Source organism: Lissotriton helveticus, chromosome 5_1 (assembly GCF_964261635.1).
Source record: "Lissotriton helveticus chromosome 5_1, aLisHel1.1, whole genome shotgun sequence".
Lineage (NCBI taxonomy): Eukaryota > Metazoa > Chordata > Amphibia > Caudata > Salamandridae > Lissotriton > Lissotriton helveticus.
The window spans coordinates 1,568,157,701-1,568,178,229 of record NC_136065.1 but is presented as its reverse complement, the minus strand read 5'-3'; the positions used below and the strand labels follow the sequence as shown (position 1 = coordinate 1,568,178,229).

The 20,529-nt window shown below is 46.7% G+C and overlaps 1 long non-coding RNA gene across 1 annotated transcript in view; it reads left to right on the top strand.

The window, feature by feature from the left end:
• Window positions 1-1,329: 1,329 nt before the first annotated feature.
• Window positions 1,330-20,529, top strand: part of LOC144753706 (uncharacterized) — a 122,505-nt gene continuing 103,305 nt past the window's right edge. Inside the window, exon 1 of the long non-coding RNA XR_013594491.1 lies at window positions 1,330-1,842. This is a non-coding gene — a long non-coding RNA (uncharacterized LOC144753706). The remainder of the gene's footprint in view (window positions 1,843-20,529) is intronic.

Here is a 20,529-nt window from a genome sequence, read left to right as displayed (position 1 = left end):
TTTATCTACCCTGAGTAGTGCCGACTTTGTGTTCTTCAGGATAGTGATATTAGCCTGGGGGTGTTTGTTCGCCGTCACCATTGCTATCGGGTCAAGGCCTCCTTTTAGTGCTCTTTCCAGGGACAGCCATGCGGGCTTGTATTCTTGGCTGGGGGCTACCCAGTGGATGCCTTGCCTGGCTAGGCATGCGGTGTGGAATATTTTAAAATTGGTGAGGTTTAGGCCTCCCAAGTTCTTGTTCAGTCTGAGTTTCTGGAGGCTTATTCTTGGTTTTTTGTCCCTCCATATGAAGTTGTTGAGCAGTTTGTCTAGTTGTTTGTGGAAGTCATTCGTCGGTGTGAGTGGCAGCATGCTAAGCGTGTAGTTGACTATGGGCGTTAGCATCATTTTCACAGATTCTATTCTCCCCCACCAGCTAATGAATTTGGGAGACCAAGTATCTATGCTCTCTTTCACTTTCTTAAGAAGTCTGCTTTCATTGTAATCGAGGGTCGACTTTAGGTCCCTTCCGAAGTACAGGCCTAGGTATTTTAGGTATTTTGTTTGCCACGTTGGCCTGAATTGTTCAGGGACGCTTTTGTGGTGTGGATGTTCAATGGTTTGCATTCTGACTTGTCTTTGTTTAGCTTGTATCCTGAGACTTGTGCATACTCCTCAATGGTGGACATTAGTGCTGCTATGGATGTGTCTGGTTTCTCTATTAACTTTTAACAGAGTAACAGATAAAAGTTCATTTTAAAAAAACGCAGCAACGTGTGTTGCTGTGTGGTGGAAGGCCATTTTTAAAAGTTGATTGGTCACTAATCTCTGGCTTATTGCTGCATTATGGTGCCTGTGCCTAGATAGTATTCGCATGTTTAAATGAAATAATGAGGCAATACTGTCAAAAAATGTGGCGTATTATGCCACATAGTTTACATTTTCATCTTGCCGCGTAATTTTGGCAGCTCTGCTGCATACTCCCCCTGCCGTATAATTCCGGAGGCACTGATTACAAATGCAGTCACAGGGAATGAAAGGGTGAAACAGTAGAGGGACTCAAATGCATCAGTGGCCAGGAAGGGGTATGGGAGGGGTCGGGAGGCCGTATGGAAAGTATATTTACTTGGGCCACACCTGTCTGACTTGTCAGGACAATGAAGAACTTTGTTTTGCATCGAGGCGCAGCAGATGGGGAGGGGCGGAGTACTCTGGGTATATAAAAAAATAGAAGCTGCGGCTGTGGGGGCAAGACATTAAGATAAACACAGAGCAGCCAGTGGGGGCAGGGAGGAGAAGACTCGCTGTGAGCTTTAAGCCCGTAAAACAGGAACAGCTGCAAGTGTCTGGAACACAGCCACCATTTTAGAAAACAGATGAACTAATAACTCGTAAAGATTCGTGTTTATTAAAGGGCTGCGTAATTGTAAAGTGTTTGCATACTGCAAGGTCTCATGAAGCTACTTGACAAATTATCTCTGTAAACAGCATTTCTAATACGTAAACAACAACGGTTTTAACTGTTTCCTGAAGAAACGCCGTAGGTTTTGCTGATAAATGTGAAGAGGTTCCAAAATGTGACAACTGGACACCCAAACACCGAGTCTATCTATGTTCAAACCTCACGGAATTGATGAACAGAAAGCAGACAGCTATTAGCAGACCAAAGGTCACAGCTAGATATAGCATTGAAAACTGTTTACCAAGAAGACGGGACCACTGCTTGGTGCAATTTCTGGACCCATCATCAGGCTTTAAACTAGAACTGTGCACCGGAAGCCCATGAAGGCAAGGCAAAGTGGAAAACACAAGGTCAGACTGGCCTAGAAGGCAATTTAACCGTCTCGGAAGGGCTGCTGGCAGGTCAGTGCATGTGTGGGGCGTTTTTTTGCCTGTTGGTGGGCCTGTTTCAAGGTCTGGTTTCTACTGCTGATCTCCCCGATGTTATCTCAAACATTGCCTGCAGTAAGCACACATGCTTGCCGTCTTCCATATGCAGAACGTCTTTACAAGGTCAGAACTGTCCCGATATCTAAACGTGGCCTATTTTTTAAGCATCTGATTGGCTAATCCGGTCTCTTATTTTGGTGCCAGGCCTATTGTCTGTCTCAGTCATACAGTGGGGGTACACATGTTAGTGTCAGAGTCTAAATAGCAAACTAGGCTGCCACTTTTGCAGACTTTATTTTTAATTTTTATAGGAGCCAGTTATATTGGCACAGTCCCAGATACTAATATAATGCTTACAGGCACATTCTGCTATCTGGGCTAAGTGTGAGTGAAGCTTAGCCCAACTCTGTATTAAAAATAAAATGTAATAAACAGAAACAACCTTCTCTCAGCGGACATTTATCTGCAAATGTGTTTATTTTCATTTTCTTTTATTTTTAACTCTCTTGCTTATATTATTTCAAATAAAAATATATTTTGTTGCTATCGTGATTCAGCTGCCATTTTTAGTTGCTAAGCACTATATATCACAGTTGCTATTAAAACCTACTTTATCTATACATTTCTAATCTTAGAGGAATAGAAGGCTTGATTTGCCGTGCCGGGATTTGAGTTTGTGGCGCAGGTCACAGAAGATATCATCAGTGGGTATTTAAATCACTGAGCTCGCTTGATAGCTCATAATACACCCCCTGTTATTAAAACCAATAGAGGGTGCATAATGCTACGCTTTGCAACATGGCTCCTATACTAAATATGGAACCGCCCCCCCCCCCCTCAGTCCTTGCCTGTAATCCAGTATCCTTATATGTCAACAGCATCTAACGACTGCCCCACCATCTGGACAGCCATGGCATGATTTCTGACGAGACCTGCTGATCACTACCGGCCAACAGAGGACTTTAATACAGTCCAGCAACCAACGTTGACTGCAGGGCTCAGCTAGGCATATACCATGACCGCTCCTAATCATCACCTGATAACATTCACAGAAAGGATGATTGTAGTGCAGTCTATTCTGGTGGATTTCTGACACTTCCTCTGTCCCCCACACCCAACCTGCCTGCTTAGGTGCATAAGACCTCAGAATGGACGATCTTCTTGTGATTTATGGTAAATAACTCCTTAGCACTGGCTGGACATCCTGTTAACAGCTCATAGAAGTGGTTTGTTGAGTTCCGAGTCTCTAACCCCACACCACCTCCCTGCATAAGCTTTGAACTACTGGACTTCGTTACCATGAGTGTCCAGTGCTAAAGATAGGTACTTTGGTGGTCAATTGGGGGTTTAATAGTAAGGGTAAGCCTTAGGACAAAGTCTCTGATTTTACAATCTTAGCCCACTAACCCCTGACTTGCCTCGGAATCCTAAAAAAGTTCACACAATCCAGTTAGGAATGGCTACAGGGATTTTTGTATAAGGGGATGGGGTATGTTATAGGAGTACAAAGTTGCTATTCCTCCACTAGGAAATGCTATCAACAATCAGGCAGCCTCCTTATACACTGAAGAAAGGGGTAAACCATTGGGAGCACTAATGGCGATAAATAAGGTGTCCTTTCTAGCAGTACTTTAAATGGTAAAAAAGAAGTGGTGGTACTAACTAAATTAAGTAGGAAGCGGCTAGGGCGTAACTACAAAGCAGACATTTATTTGCATCAGACTTTTCTTACCATGCATCACAAGCTGGTACTCGTTAAGCTAAATAGTGCAGTTCCAACATCATTTTTACATACATTTGCGAAGAAACGATATGTTCTCAAAGGGTGTCATATAAACACTCTAAAGCATAACAACATTTTAATGATGTAGCTTTGCGGCAGGGATGTATTCTTGTGGATTGTCATCTTTTTTTACCAGGATACCCACATTCTAATCCCGATTTGTCTCACTGTACCAATATGTGTGTTGTTAGCCTAATCATGTTATCTCCCAGTCTGCCAGATCCCTTTTCTGCCTCAACTGACGTTGGTAAGAGGTAGGCTGAATCAACTACTAAGAGTCACATGGTCTATGGCAGTCGATTACTACACCCACCTGCTTTGTACCAGTGCCACTACTCGTTGAGCAGAGCCTGCTCACTTATGTTTCAAAATGTATCTTGGATTACGCACTTTTATTTATTTTTGTATTTGCTAATGCTGCATCATTGATATTGTTTGCTTTGATACTAAGATATATTTCTACACGCCATTCTGGTTCCTTACTGAAAGAAGTAGAGGTAGTCCAGGGTCCTACACAGTAAATGCACTTGCTCCCATTAATTGCTTTGAAGACATAGATCACATTTTGTTTTTAAATTTATCATTTTATGTGTTGTAGTAAACAAATTAAAACTACATTCATTGCTGTTGATGGCAACTGGGGTGGAACAACAAACTGCAGAGTGGCAGGGAAGTTGTTAGTCTGCACAATACGTTTTGATGATGGTGTAGATACATTAACTCACTGAGCCATTTTGACAATTAACTCTGAGAGCTGAACACCCATAGTTTGGCAAAAATGGTAATGAATGCTCCACAATCATATCTAAAACTTTAACTGTGGTGCTCTACATCATTAGGCTTTTGATTAAGCTCAGAACAAGCAGAGTACGTGCTTCAGAGAATTTTGTACAACCTGTAGTAGATGGAATTCGAGATTCGGCCTTTCATCCTTCTGAGGCTGATAAATGCTTAGCGATTTGTGTAATGCCCGGTTACTCACCGGTAATACCCATTACTCCGAGTCCTGGTCTCCCCGTCCCATTCCTGATGAAGTGAGCAGCTAGTCTGCTCTACAGAACCCCTACCTAGCTGAGCTGTTGGCACTTCCCCCTAGGATGATGTCACCATCACGTGACTACAAAAGGGGGACGTGCCGGAAGAAACATCCTGAAATACCAAAGACAACAGAACGAAATACATACAATCACCCACAGACACCCCAAACCAGGGAGAGAGGGAAGGGCTCAGGAATGGGACGGGGAGACCATGACTCGGAGTAATGGGTATTACCGGTGTGTAACCGGGCATTACCTCCTCGTCCTGTCTCCCCGTCCCATTCCTGATGAAGTGAGCCCATACCCAAGCACAAGGTGATTGTAAGAAAAAAACAGACCAGAACAATACAAGAAACAGGTCCATTTTAATCCACAAAAATAAGTACAGATCACAAATCATGTACAGCAGACAGGACAGAAGCCCCAAAAGCAGCAGAGGCCGCCATCCCCAACTCCAGACGATAATGGGCAACAAAAGTGTGGGGAGAAGCCCATGTGGCAGCATTGCAAATGTTCAATAACAAAAGAGAGAGTGAGGGAAAATTTACACTTATCTATGTGAGTTGGGAACTCCTGGTCCCCGGAATTAGTTACAAAAACAATGGAGGAGTGTCCACTCAGAAACAGAGAAAAAAGGTTTCTCTGGACATGGGCTTATGTGCTCAATTCAGCACAATGTGCCCCAACCTGTTTAAGGATAATGCATATCCTTGTAGAAGACCCCTCACTCACCAACCTAGTTGGTGACATGCTTCATCATCGGGGTCCCACCCCATAAGCCGAGTGCCTATAGGGTGTGCTGCGACACCTGACTACAGTGGAGCTGGTTAATTTTTCTTTTATGTGTTCAGGGCGATCAAACAAGTGAATTTAAAAAGGGCCAACACTACTCACTGCAAGTATTTATTCTTGAGTGCTTGAACCCTAGTTAAAAAATGTGTAACACCTATGCCTAATTAGGTAGACTTTGGTGTTAAAAGTAGTGTTTGATAAAAATAGCTAAGTGTGCTATGTGAAGTGTGATAAATGCTATTGATTAAAAAGGTCTACATGTTTCAACCATTGTATTTATTCATTGGTTTTCGTCAGGACCGTGATATTGAACTGGGTGGTCCACACACGCTAAGGTGCGTCCTGCCCTAGTCCAAGTTGGAGTGCACAAATTGTGAACTCGTGTAAAAATAGTGCGTTTTCTTTATTCAAAGAAAAACCTGTAAAGGAACAGGAAAACAAAAAACAGGGAGGGGTCACATACAGGGGTTGACAAAACACATGTACTACATTTAACGTTTATAGCCATTCTTTCCCCTTTTGAGGCAATAGATGGGGTCGTACCCAAGTTGTAAAAATAAAGGAATCCATCTAGTTGTGCAACAGTACTACAGTGCTTTTACCGGACTGTGACTGATAGCTACTCGAACGGTGCCAAAGAAGTGGTGTCGACCTAGTTTTGGCATCTGAGAATAGCTAGTGAAAAATAAGGGCGGCGTAATTATGAGTGAGTGATCATACTGGTGTTCGCGAAGTGGACGGCTGCCGAGAATTGTGAGCAGTCGTGACGTCGCTATTGTGAATTGCGACTGATATATTGCTTTTTGCTTACGCTTCCTTGCGGTGTTGCCGCTTCATGGGCACCAGCGCTTCCAAGACGGCAAGAGTCCGTCTCCTGAAAGTCGATAGACAACAAAAAGAGAGAGATATGCCCGGTTTTAGTTTCCTGGCTGTATTTAGCATTTAGTATCGTCAGCGGGCTCACGTTCGAAAAACGGGAGGCAAAGATTGTTTCCTCATTCCCATCAGGCCACATATTACTTACTTGCAGCTTCTGATCATCAGACGGTAAACCTACTTGGTTCCGGCTGGCGGTGCCCCGAGGAGTGACCGGTGATCTCGATGGCTGCCGGTAAAGTAACGCTCGGAGCGTTTCCTGGTTGGGCGTGGCCTCATCACGTGGTGTGGTCACGTTAGTCGCAATTGACCAATCGGGTTCTCACAGGAGGTGGAGCCCCCGGACAATGTCACAGTTTATAGGAAACGAAGGAAAATGTTTTGTTTATATTCCTATGGAGAGTAATTAGGTTCACACAGGATGTAAACAATGAAACATTACAAACTGAATTTGGAATTTAAAAGAATTGGGACATTTTAAAAGAACAGAGGGCAGAATCAGGATTCATAATCAGCCGTGTTGGTTGTGCAATTCCTTGCTGATTTTTACGATGTTTAAGAATACATCTTGGTCTTACTTGTAATTTGAGGACAAGTTTTCATGTCATTACACTGTTCCATGGGATATTATCGTTCAAGCCTGACTTATGGGAGGACAGTCTATAGACCCATCTTTGCTCTTTTTCAAATAGTCGTTGGGTCAGGTTCGCTCCTGGCTTAACTTGTTCGATAATCGTCCATTCAAGGTCATCTGGTGTATGACCTTTTGAGAGAAAATGTTCCGTGAGTCTTGTATTGGTCTTTTTGCACCTGATAGTGCTTCTATGCTCACCTATCCGTAGTTTGATCTTTCGGCTCGTCATCCCTACGTAACGTAGGTCACACGGGCATGTGAGCATGTAGACAACATTTTCACTGTTGCAGTTTGTTTGACCTCTAATCGTCCAGGTTTTGTTAGGTTCTAACTGTAATGTTTTGGTGTTCTTCGTGTAAGGGCAGACACTGCAAGTCCCACATTTATAGTGGCCTGTCACTTTTGGTAAATCCCATAGAGTTGTTTGTGTTTCTCTTTCTGGGGTTATCTTTTTTGGTCTTGTATTGACTACTCTGTCTTTTATGCTCTGTGCTCTTCTGAAAGAGAACAAGGGTTTCTCCCACCTCAAATTGCCTGTGTTCAAAATACTCCAGTGTTTTTTTATTATTCGGGAGACGTCGTTGGAAATAGTGTTGTAAGTAGTGACACATGTCAGGGGTATTTCTTCCACTGTTTTGTTCGTCTGTTCCAATAGACCTGAACGCGGTTGGTTCCGCGCACGTTTTTGACTTTTTTGGAGAATCTTGTTCGGATATCCCCGATTACGCAATTTTTGGGTGAGGTCCTGGGCTTGATTTTTATAATCTGCCAGCTCACTGCAGTTCCTACGGCTCCTCAGGTATTGTCCATACGGTAAGTTCTCACGTAGAGGTCTTGGGTGAAAGCTTTCGAATCGTAGCAGATTATTTTTGGCAGTTGGCTTGTGGTGGGTGACAGTTGTCAGTTTTCCTTCTTTTTTCGTGATTGTTACATCGAGGAAAACTAGTGTCTCTGGGTTTTTTTCATAGGTAAACCGTAGGTACTCATCACAGGTGTTGATCCAGTTAAAAAAGGAGATTAGAGATTCCTCCGTACCTTTCCATATGGTCAGCACATCATCAATGTATCTGCGCCATATTAGAATGTTAGGGCTATAGGGGTTTGTTTGACTGAGGATGTAGTTTTCTTCAAAGTCATATACATACAATCCCGCTATGCTCGGCGCAAAAGAACTGCCCATAGATGTCCCACCTGTCTGTAAGAAGATCTGGTCTTCAAACTCAAAGTAATTTCTTTTGAGAGCCAGTCTGGCACATTCCAAAATAAACTCTCTGGGGGTTCTGGACGACCACTCTTCCTTTTCTAGAGCTCGTCTTAATACATCCAGTGTGGCATCCTGAGGGATACTGGTGTACAAGCTCTCAATGTCAAAGCTCACCAGTATGGTATCATTCTCCACGGTGAGTTGATCCAAGATCTGTAGTAGACTTTTGGTATCTTGAAGATATGTGCTCGTTTTTTGTACCATTTTTTTGAAGAATACATCGCAAAATTGCGAGAGTGGTTCCAAAACCGACCCTATGCCAGAGACAATAGGTCTACCAGGCGGTGGTGTCTTGTTCTTATGTATTTTAGGCAGGGTATAGAAGTAAGGGATTTTTCTTTCACTACTACAGAGGAAATCTGCCTCTTGTTTGGATATGAAACCCTCTGATTCACCATGTTCCACTAGCGATTTTATCTCGCTTTCCAGGTCTTCTGTTGGATCCACTGGTAGTCTGCGGTAACTATTTTGATCTGCTAGAAGTCGGAGACATTCTTTTTGGTAAGCTGTGCGATCTTGTACAACAATGCCTCCGCCCTTATCTGCAGGTTTGATAACAATGGTATCACAATCTCGCAAGTTGTCAAGGGCACTTCTTTCTTCTTTGGTCAGATTCATGAAGGCTTTCTTGGGATTAGTAATCTCAATCTCGTTAAAGACAGCCTGCTCAAACGTGGAAATTTCCACTGGGATCAGGTGTGGTGGCGGCATGAATGTGGACTTACTCCTAAGACCTGTTTCATTAGTATCCAGGTTTTCTTCTGTGCTAGTTCTTTTTTCAAAAAAAGCTTTCAATCGTAGTTTACGAAAGAAAGATGACAGTTCGCAGTGCAGCCTGAACTTGTCAAGGTTTGCAGTGGGTACATAACCTAAGCCCTTGTTCAGAACTGAATCCTCAGCTATGCTCAAGGGTCTGCTTGAAAGGTTTGTAACTAGATTTTCCGATTGCTCGGTCCTGCTTGCTGGGGGTTGTTCCTGTTCATGTTCGCACTCGGATCTTCCGGTGCCCAATGTACTTGGCCCCCTTGATTTTGGGTTTTTCTCCTTCCCCGTCCTTTTCCGCCCCGGTATAAAAAAGGCGGTCTGTAGGCATTTGGTTGGAAAAAAGGTTGTTGGAACGGTGGTTGCCAACCGTACATCCCAATGTTCTGTGGATTGTAGTAAGGATCAACAAACCCTTGCATTGGTATTGGGTTAAAGGGTGGCCAGTTGCCGTGCCCTCTGCCGCGTCCTCGCCCCCTTTGTTGTTTTGTGCTTCCTCCACTAGAGTTTACACTGGTGTTAGAGGCATTGCTGGATGCATTACTGGAGGCGTCTGAGTTGTCCTCTCCTTTCGATGGTGGTACATACTCTGGATCTGAGTATGGGTATGCTTTAGTCATTGAGAATCTTTTTAGGTCTTTTTGAAACTTCTGCACTTTCTGTTGTGACAAAAAACCCAGAGACACTAGTTTTCCTCGACGTAACAATCACGAAAAAAGAAGGAAAACTGACAACTGTCACCCACCACAAGCCAACTGCCAAAAATAATCTGCTACGATTCGAAAGCTTTCACCCAAGACCTCTACGTGAGAACTTACCGTATGGACAATACCTGAGGATCCGTAGGAACTGCAGTGAGCTGGCAGATTATAAAAATCAAGCCCAGGACCTCACCCAAAAATTGCGTAATCGGGGATATCCGAACAAGATTCTCCAAAAAAGTCAAAAACGTGCGCGGAACCAACCGCGTTCAGGTCTATTGGAACAGACGAACAAAACAGTGGAAGAAATACCCCTGACATGTGTCACTACTTACAACACTATTTCCAACGACGTCTCCCGAATAATAAAAAAACACTGGAGTATTTTGAACACAGGCAATTTGAGGTGGGAGAAACCCTTGTTCTCTTTCAGAAGAGGACAGAGCATAAAAGACAGAGTAGTCAATACAAGACCAAAAAAGATAACCCCAGAAAGAGAAACACAAACAACTCTATGGGATTTACCAAAAGTGACAGGCCACTATAAATGTGGGACTTGCAGTGTCTGCCCTTACACGAAGAACACCAAAACATTACAGTTAGAACCTAACAAAACCTGGACGATTAGAGGTCAAACAAACTGCAACAGTGAAAATGTTGTCTACATGCTCACATGCCCGTGTGACCTACGTTACGTAGGGATGACGAGCCGAAAGATCAAACTACGGATAGGTGAGCATAGAAGCACTATCAGGTGCAAAAAGACCAATACCAGACTCACGGAACATTTTCTCTCAAAAGGTCATACACCAGATGACCTTGAATGGACGATTATCGAACAAGTTAAGCCAGGAGCGAACCTGACCCAACGACTATTTGAAAAAGAGCAAAGATGGGTCTATAGACTGTCCTCCCATAAGTCAGGCTTGAACGATAATATCCCATGGAACAGTGTAATGACATGAAAACGTGTCCTCAAATTACAAGTAAGACCAAGATGTATCCTTAAACATCGTAAAAATCAGCAAGGAATTGCACAACCAACACGGCTGATTATGAATCCTGATTCTGCCCTCTGTTCTTTTAAAATGTCCCAATTCTTTTAAATTCCAAATTCAGTTTGTAATGTTTCATTGTTTACATCCTGTGTGAACCTAATTACTCTCCATAGGAATATAAACAAAACATTTTCCTTCGTTTCCTATAAACTGTGACATTGTCCGGGGGCTCCACCTCCTGTGAGAACCCGATTGGTCAATTGCGACCCACGTGACCACACCACGTGATGAGGCCACGCCCAACCAGGAAACGCTCCGAGCGTTACTTTACCGGCAGCCATCGAGATCACCGGTCACTCCTCGGGGCACCGCCAGCCGGAACCAAGTAGGTTTACCGTCTGATGATCAGAAGCTGCAAGTAAGTAATATGTGGCCTGATGGGAATGAGGAAACAATCTTTGCCTCCCGTTTTTCGAACGTGAGCCCGCTGGCGATACTAAATGCTAAATACAGCCAGGAAACTAAAACCGGGCATATCTCTCTCTTTTTGTTGTCTATCGACTTTCAGGAGACGGACTCTTGCCGTCTTGGAAGCGCTGGTGCCCATGAAGCGGCAACACCGCAAGGAAGCGTAAGCAAAAAGCAATATATCAGTCGCAATTCACAATAGCGACGTCACGACTGCTCACAATTCTCGGCAGCCGTCCACTTCGCGAACACCAGTATGATCACTCACTCATAATTACGCCGCCCTTATTTTTCACTAGCTATTCTCAGATGCCAAAACTAGGTCGACACCACTTCTTTGGCACCGTTCGAGTAGCTATCAGTCACAGTCCGGTAAAAGCACTGTAGTACTGTTGCACAACTAGATGGATTCCTTTATTTTTACAACTTGGGTACGACCCCATCTATTGCCTCAAAAGGGGAAAGAATGGCTATATACGTTAAATGTAGTACATGTGTTTTGTCAACCCCTGTATGTGACCCCTCCCTGTTTTTTGTTTTCCTGTTCCTTTACAGGTTTTTCTTTGAATAAAGAAAACGCACTATTTTTACACGAGTTCACAATTTGTGCACTCCAACTTGGACTAGGGCAGGACGCACCTTAGCGTGTGTGGACCACCCAGTTCAATATCACGGTCCTGACGAAAACCAATGAATAAATACAATGGTTGAAACATGTAGACCTTTTTAATCAATAGCATTTATCACACTTCACATAGCACACTTAGCTATTTTTATCAAACACTACTTTAAAAACCCAAAGTCTACCTAATTAGGCATAGGTGTTACACATTTTTTAACTAGGGTTCAAGCACTCAAGAATAAATACTTGCAGTGAGTAGTGTTGGCCCTTTTTAAATTCACTTGTTTGATCGCCCTGAACACATAAAAGAAAAATTAACCAGCTCCACTGTAGTCAGGTGTCGCAGCACACCCTATAGGCACTCGGCTTATGGGGTGGGACCCCGATGATGAAGCATGTCACCAACTAGGTTGGTGAGTGAGGGGTCTTCTACAAGGATATGCATTATCCTTAAACAGGTTGGGGCACATTGTGCTGAATTGAGCACATAAGCCCATGTCCAGAGAAACCTTTTTTCTCTGTTTCTGAGCATTGCAAATGTCCCTCAACGAGGCCCCCTTGAACATGGCCCAGGAGGAAGAAACAGTCCGAGTCGACCGACCCTGAACAGAAGAAGGCAGGGGACAGCGGGCAGAATCGTAAGCAGTAACCACAGCGCCCTTGACCCAACGAGACAAGGTGGACAGAGAAGGGCGAAGCCCCATACCCGACAGGCAATAGGTGACGAACGGGGAATCCACTTTACGAAAACCAGCCGTACGCTCCAAGTAGATGCGGAGAGCCCTCAGCACATCTAAAGAATGGAGGAGCACCTCCTCAGGAGAGGCAGGAGCCGGAAAAAACACAGGGAGAACAACATCCTCCAGACAGTTAAAGGAAGACACCACCTTAGGGAGAAAGAACTGACTCGGGCGGAGCATCACCTTATCCTCGCAAAAGCGCAAGAAGGGCGGGGAAGCCATCAGCGCCCCAATTTCACCAACTCGCCGGCCAGAAGTAATGGCCACCAGGAAAATAACCTTCGCAGAAAGGAACTTCAGGGCCACAGAGTCTAAAGGCTCAAAAGGAGGACCCGTCAAAGCCCGCAGAACCAGGAGAAGATCCCAAGGAGGCACAGCAGAACGGGAGACAGGACGCCGAAGCAAGAAACTCCGCAGAAGGCGAGCCACCAACGGGGAGACAGAGGCAACGGAGGAACCCCGAAAAGCAAGAATGGCAGCCCACTGAGCCCTCAAGGAAGAAACAGCAAGACCCAGGAGGAAACCATCCCGCAGGAAGTCCAATACCCTCACAGCCGCACAGGAGGCAGAAGAGAGACCCTTCCCAAGGCACCAAGAAGAGAAACTCCTCCAGTGCCGGGCATACGATTTCAAAGTGGAAGGCCGCCGACAAAGCTGAAGACAATGGGCAACCTCCACCGAGCAACCCTGATCCAGCAAACTCAACCTCTCAAGTGCCAAACCCCCAGCCGGAGGCGACGCAGGGAGGCAAGGCCGAGAAGAGAAACCCTCAGAGGGGAGGGACACAGGGGAAACCTCCAATGAGGGCGAACAGAAAAGGCCAGCAGAAGGGGGTACCAAGACCGCCGAGACCATTCCGGAACAACCAGGAGAACCTCCGCCCGATCCCAACGAATCTTCCGGAGGACCCTTGGAATTAAGGCAAACGGAGGGAAGGCAAACAGCAGACCCCTCGACCAAGGAATCGAGAAAGCATCGGTGGCCCACGCCAATGGAGAGGGAACGATGCTGCAAAACCGAGGAGGAAGGGCGGACTCCTCCGAGGCAAAAAGATCCAGCCAAGGAAGGCCGAACCAGAGGACAATCAGATCGAACAGATCCGGGGACAGACAGATGGACACCGAGGACGGGAACACCTGGCTCAAAGAGTCCGCAGGCCCATTCTCCGTCCCCGGAAGATAGACCGCCGTCAAAGACAAGAGATTCGACTCGCCCACAGGCCGATCTTCCGGGAAAGGAGAAACAGGGCACGACACATGCCCCCCCTGGTGATTCACATAAGCACGAACCACCTGATTGTCGGTCTGCACAGAGACCGCCCGACCCCGAAGGAGAGGAGCGAACCAAAGAAGAGCCAACCAAACCGCCCTCAACTCCTTCCAGTTCGACGACTGGAGGGACTCGAAGCTGGACCACCGACCCTGAGCCTTGGAGGCACCCAGAACGGCACCCCACCCCAGAGCACTGGCATCCGTGGACAAAACGACCACGGACTGAGGAGGAAGGAGATCGAATCCCCGGGAAAGAGAGAGAGGGGACAACCACCACTGGAGATCCGCCCGAATCCCCGGAGTGACAGGGATCAGAGTCTCGTAGTCCAAGGAGGCAGGATCCCAGTGCGACAGGACATGATGCAACAGGGGGTACAGATGGAGCCTGGACCAAGGAAGGAGATGCAGAGTGGAAGCCATCTCCCCCTGACTCCGCAGCCAGAGACCGGCAGACACCCGGGACTGGGACAGAAGCCAGGATAGGTGACGAAACAAAGTCAACTGGCGCTCCTGCGAGAGAAAAACCATGTCCAAGTCCATGCGGAAGAGAGCCCCCAGGAACTTCAGGGACTGGGAGGGCACCAGGGAGGACTTCCTGTGGTTGATAAGGAGCCCAAAGGACCCCAGCAGAAGACACACCTGGTCCACATCCGACAGAGCCTGTGAAAAAGAAGGAGAGACAATCAACCAGTCATCCAGGTATGGAAAAACCAGAAGACCCCTGGAATGAAGGATACCCACCAGAGGGGCCAAAAGTGGAGAAGCGTGGCTCAGTGGTTAGAGGCGGCAGACCCGGAAGCTGAGATCGGCCGTGGACCAGGGTTTGATTCCCCACCTCGGCGGGTCTCTGGCTCAAAAATTCCACGGACTCGACAATTCTCGCTCCGGTGCCTACTCGACTCACGGGGTCACACTCTGCGACTCTGGGCAATAGCTTGCTTAATCTCCACTAAGGCCCCTCGCGGCGGGATGCCTGGCTTTCACCTTGTGGATACCCTGCCGGGGTATCTCACAGGGGAATACCAGGACGGGTTCCCTAAGCAAGCGCCTTGATACCTTCGGGTGATACGTGCGCTATATAAGTCGCAATACATACATTTACATACAAAAGGTTGGTGAACACCCTGGGCGCCGAGGAAAGGCCGAAAGGGAGCACCCGGAACTGATAGTGAAAGGTCCCCACAGCAAATCGGAGAAAACGCTGGTCTACCGGATGTACAGGAACGTGCAGATAGGCATCCATGAGATCCAGGGACGCCAGGAAACCCCCCGGCAGGACTAGAGGCAGGATGGACTGGAGCGTCACCATCTTGAACGGACGATGGCAACAAATCGATTGACCCGCTTCAGATCCAAAACAGGACGAAGATCCGAAGTGTCCTTCTTGGAGACCAGAACGAGGATAGAATAGCAACCCCTGCCCCTCTCCAGAGGAGGAACCTCCACAACAGCCCTCTTCTCCAACAGGAGTCGCACGCCTGCCAACAAAGCATCCCTGCGCAGAGGAAGACGCGGCAGGGGAGTCCGAACAAAACCCGGAGGAGGAGGAGAGGAAAACTCGATCCGGCAACCTTCCGAAACAGTCCGAACTGCCCAGGCATCCGGGACCGACAACCACTGGGCGCGGAAGCACTGGAGGCGACCACCAACGGGCATAGGCAGACAGTCATTGAGAAGAGGAGGAAGCGGTGGCGGCAACACCGGCAGCGGCCCGGGGCTTGGCACTTCCAGGGGCCCCCCGGCCACGACCCCTGCTTCGAAAGGGCTGAGAAGCGCCACGAGCAGGAGGGCCAAAAGCGCGACGAAAACCAAATCCACGCCCCCGAGAAGGAGGACGGACCGGGGCCACCAGCTTGCGGTTCTCCGCCGACTGCTTGACCATGCCCTCCAGCTGAGGACCGAACACCTTCGAACCCTCAAAAGGCAACCTAAGGAGAACCGACTTCTGGGAAGAGTCCGCCTTCCAGGAACGCATCCAAATATGACGACGGGCAGCGATGGAAGCACCAGAAGCAGCCGCCGCCACCCCCACATTGTCAAAGGAAATATCCGACAGGTACCTAACCTGTTGCTCCATCAAAGACAAAAGAGGAGTGGCATCCTCGCCGTCCAGCAGCAAAACCGACAGGGACTGGAAATCCTTATGGAGCGACTGAACCATATAGTTGGAATAGGCAGTCGCACGGACGGAAAAATTGGAAGCAGCATAAGAACGCTTCACAGCACCCTCAATCCGCTTATCCACAGCGTCCGCAGGCAAGGCGTCCTCAGAAACGACCAAACCTTGAGAAGAGAGGCCAGCCATCAGATTATCCACCTTCACAGCCTGAGGGAACTCTGCAGAAAAACCCTCCAGAGGGTAACGCCGAGACAGGAAACGAGGAAAAGCAGACTTATCCACCTCCCGCCATTCGTGGGACAACACCATGCGAATAGCACTGTGCAAAGGCAAAGAATCCGGAACAGGCTGGACATATTGCGTGAAGAAGTCATCCTCCAAAACATCAGCGGCAGGAGGAGAGAACCCCAAATTGGACCGAACATGTGCGAACAGTTCAGTGAGCTCAGCACCCTGAACAAAACGGCCACGCACACCCTCATCCTCTTCAGGATCCAAGTCATCCTCAGGGTCAGCTTGTGGATCCACAGAAACACGAGGTCTCTTGGGAGGAGGAGCAGCCGCATCCCTAGCCAGGAAAGCAGCAGCCACAGCCTCGCTGACAAGGAGGCGCAAGGCATCCAGAGGGGACGCAGAAGAGGAAGCCTCAGCATCCATCAATGCACAAGTCCAAAAACCACACCAACAGGCAAAAACAAGGACACAAAAACACAAAGAAGGACCCCATATATACAGCATGAGGACCCGAACAACTGTGGCAGGTAAAGCAAAGGGCCGGCATAAAAAGCCCAATCAGCAGCCAACACGCCCCCTAATTGCACAATACACCGAAGCGCCAGCCAGAAAAGCCCCAGCCCGCTAAAGCAGGGCGAAAAAGGACCACAGGACACCCAGGAACGGCCGCTGGAGCAGGCCTACCCAAGCCCGGTGAGCGCGACGGACAAAAAACAGCCGCTAACGCGAGCCGCGTGAGGAACAACAGCCCCAAAATAGAGACGGCAGCTAACGCGAGCCGCGTGCAAAATCACAGCCCCTAAACACAAGAGGCAGAGCGGGGACACCGGCAAAGCAGAAACAAGGCGGCCGCTAAATCACGCTGCCGCCAGAATACACAAACACAGCAGGGAACTTACTTGGAAACACCGGCAGCCCCCGAACAGCACAGCCAGGAAAGCGGTCTGAAGATCGCAGAAAAAAAAGAACAGGATGTTTCTTCCGGCACTTCCCCCTTTTGTAGTCACATGATGGTGACATCATCCTAGGGGGAAGTGCCAACAGCTCAGCTAGGTAGGGGTTCTGTAGAGCAGACTAGCTGCTCACTTCATCAGGAATGGGACGGGGAGACAGGACGAGGAGGTAATGGTCAGTAACATCTCTTATTACCATGCAGAGATACATTGGCAATTTTCATTTGTATTTTATAGAACACGTTCTCTTCTTTAGAAAAATATTTTCCTCAGTTAGACCAAACCATATCATATTATAGAGCATGGGTACTCACAAACATTTCCCCAGGGGGCGCAAAGTTTGGTCTTTGGTGTGACGGAGGGCCGCACTGATGTCAGATGGGGAGGGGGGTGTAAAGTTGGTGTAGAGGAAGCAAAGCATGTATATCTACTGGCTGAACTCAATTGCGCAATGTGAAACCAGAAAACCTGGGATGAATTCCGGCTTCTCCACTTGATCTAATTGTGAGACCCTAGGCAAATGTTTTATTTCAATTTCCCTCCTTTTTCTTCATTTTCACATATAAAAGAACCTCAAAATACATGACTTCAGGATGCGTGCTGTACAAAACCATCTCCTGTGCTCGGATGTAATCACTAATGGCATTAATGTCAGGTGGGGGCGGCGGAGAAAGCATGGAAGTTTCTAAATCCATGTTTGAAAACCATCACTTAAAAAAACAACTTCTGAATGCACTGCTATAATTTGATTTACTAAGGTAAAATTGTTCTACAGGTCAATTAAATACACTTTTTGAAGTTTGAAAAGACTATCGTATTTTTACGTTTGCAGTCTTTAAAACTGAAGGTGTTCCTAAAGTTAATGGCCTAGTTACTTCCTTTTGTTTAACTGCAATTCATTTTTAAATCAGTGCTTGCTGCATATCTAACATTTTTGTATGTTAGTGCTGAGTCAGTATACAGCAGCCCAGTGCTGCTGCTCAGGGGCCGCATGTAAAGGTCAGGAGGGCCGCATGGGGCCCCCGGGCCGTACTTTGAGTATCACTGATATAGAGTGTCCTAACACCACTGTCTATCAAATCAGCAATCTCTTGTATTTTTTAATACAGCACTTTTTAGGTCTCGCCTAGCTAACGCCGCACATGCGCTGATCGCTTGGCGAGCCTCTATTGTTGGCGGTTTGATGAGCGAAGGGATACAAACCATGTGCGCGCATGGACAGGCGATGTGCGCGCGCATGGTGTTGCCTCTGCCTCACATGCTCCCACCGCGCGCGCTCACACTACAAGGCAGACACGCTCTTGTTGCTTACTGAAAACCATGACTTGAAGAAACAGTTCGCAACCTCTCTTTCCTTCTTTCATTTAGTTGCTTCCCTGCGAAATGGATCCAAAAAAGAAAAACACTCTTGCTGGAAATGCCCTTTTTCTGAAATTATTCTGTTCCAAAGTGCAGCCTCAGGATAGAGAGAAATAAAATGTTTTAAATATGAAAAATAAATACATAACTAAATAAAGCAAGACAGTGGGTTGCAAAGTGGCCAGATTGGTTTTATTCACATCGAAACACATCAGCCTCACTCCACAGACTTTGCAGTGAAGCGCTACTTTTGTTTTCTCGTCTTTCTTTGAACAGCATTGTTGACCCCAGGTGGGGGAAGTGCACCATTCCTGGACGTATTGCATTACCTGCTTGGTGGGTGGATTGGAAAACAAAATGTGTACCATGGCTCTGTGTTTATGGATGTGGTCTTTTTAAACCATACTGCTTAAATTTTTAAGGATAGAAGCAATGGACATTGAAACGGTTCCCTTCAGGGCCCTGTAGTCATGTTCTTAACTTTTCAGGTAAAACCACTCGCTGATTTCTGAATAGTGAGTGAGAAATCGTTAAGATAACCATGTTGTTTCTGCTTACATTTCCCATGCATTACTTAATCTTGCACTCGCTAAGAGTGTTTGCTTTTACTTTTTTTTTTTAAGGCAGGATATTACTCTCATCAAGTGCATAATTTGAATTGAGCCACATCCAAGTGTTTATAGCGGGCACAATTTGGTTGTAGCTGAAGGCAGTGCAGTTTCTCTCAGTGGGGCAGTATGGTGTTCAGTAGGGGAGAGGATGTGGCATTATGGTCAGAGCTGTTGAATTTGAAACTGAGGAAAAGGAACAGGGTTCAGCCTTCATGACCAGACCACTCTACTGAGGGAGCATATTCCCATGCTTGACCTTTTAAGGCCCTGAAAGACCTTAGAAGGCCTGATGTCTTAGCACAAGCAGGTGTACCCTAGTGGTGTCAAATATGGGTTAACCTTGAAGGCCTGTTCACCACAATCCATACTGAAGTTCATCTCCAGTCATGCGGGAAGGCCTATGAAGCAGCACCCCCTAGAGCAACAGTAATCCAGTCACTGTGACTCTGTCACTGAGGTTGTTGTTGTATTCAAAAGAAGGGGATGATGGGGCTATTTCCACTCTCAAGGAGTGGGAGGTCCAGCACAAACAGGTGCCCCTGTTTACATGCCTAGCAAGGTGTGTTGTGCTGTTCCTCAAATAGGGAGAGTTTGGGGGGGGGTCAAACAAAGGCTCAAAACAACCGAGTCTCAAAGAGATCTACAGTTGGGCATCCATTTGTTGGATTTTAATGCCCTCACACACCCCACACACCCTTTCAGGAGTCATGCTTCATCATATGGGCTGCTCCTCGTTTGGTCGGCGGTGCAATACCCAACGGGCTCACCTCAAAGAGGGGCACTTTAACGGAGATCTTTTATCCCAACAGCCGTATGATGAAGTGCGGGTGTGGGGCCAGAAAGGTGTAGATGTAATAGTGGGTTCCAAATAGGGTGGGAGTACCTGTACTGGATTCATTTTATTCTCGGGGTCTCCTGCCCTAGTTAAAAACAGTGAAACCGGCACTCATTGGAGTGTAATGTCTCCTACTTGTGTGTCAGTTTGTGAAAATATCGGTCAACATGTTTCTCGCGTTAGTGTCAATTAACTCGCGATTCTTCAGGACCATGAGATCGAAAACTATCTACACTATAAAAACTAAGAAGGTTCAACTAAAGTACAATAGGAAAAAGTGTCTAGTGTGTCAATATACCTGTGGTGAACTGGATCTACCTGTATTGGAGAGACAAGGATGCATACATTTCAGGTACAAACATGGATAAACAATATAAGAAAATGGCATTTGGTGACTTCAAACTCAATTTAATACGCACAGTGGTGAGCGCTTCCGCGTTAGAGGACAGTAAAATCAATAAAACCAAGTTGGTGGGTACCCACAGTGAGCTATGGTGGTTGTATGCCCCTGTGGAAACTTTAAAACAAAGCAGCTGAAAAACGTAGTGGACTCACCTAAATGTGCCAAGTATCCAGGCTTCTACAGTAGCCGGTGGTCAAC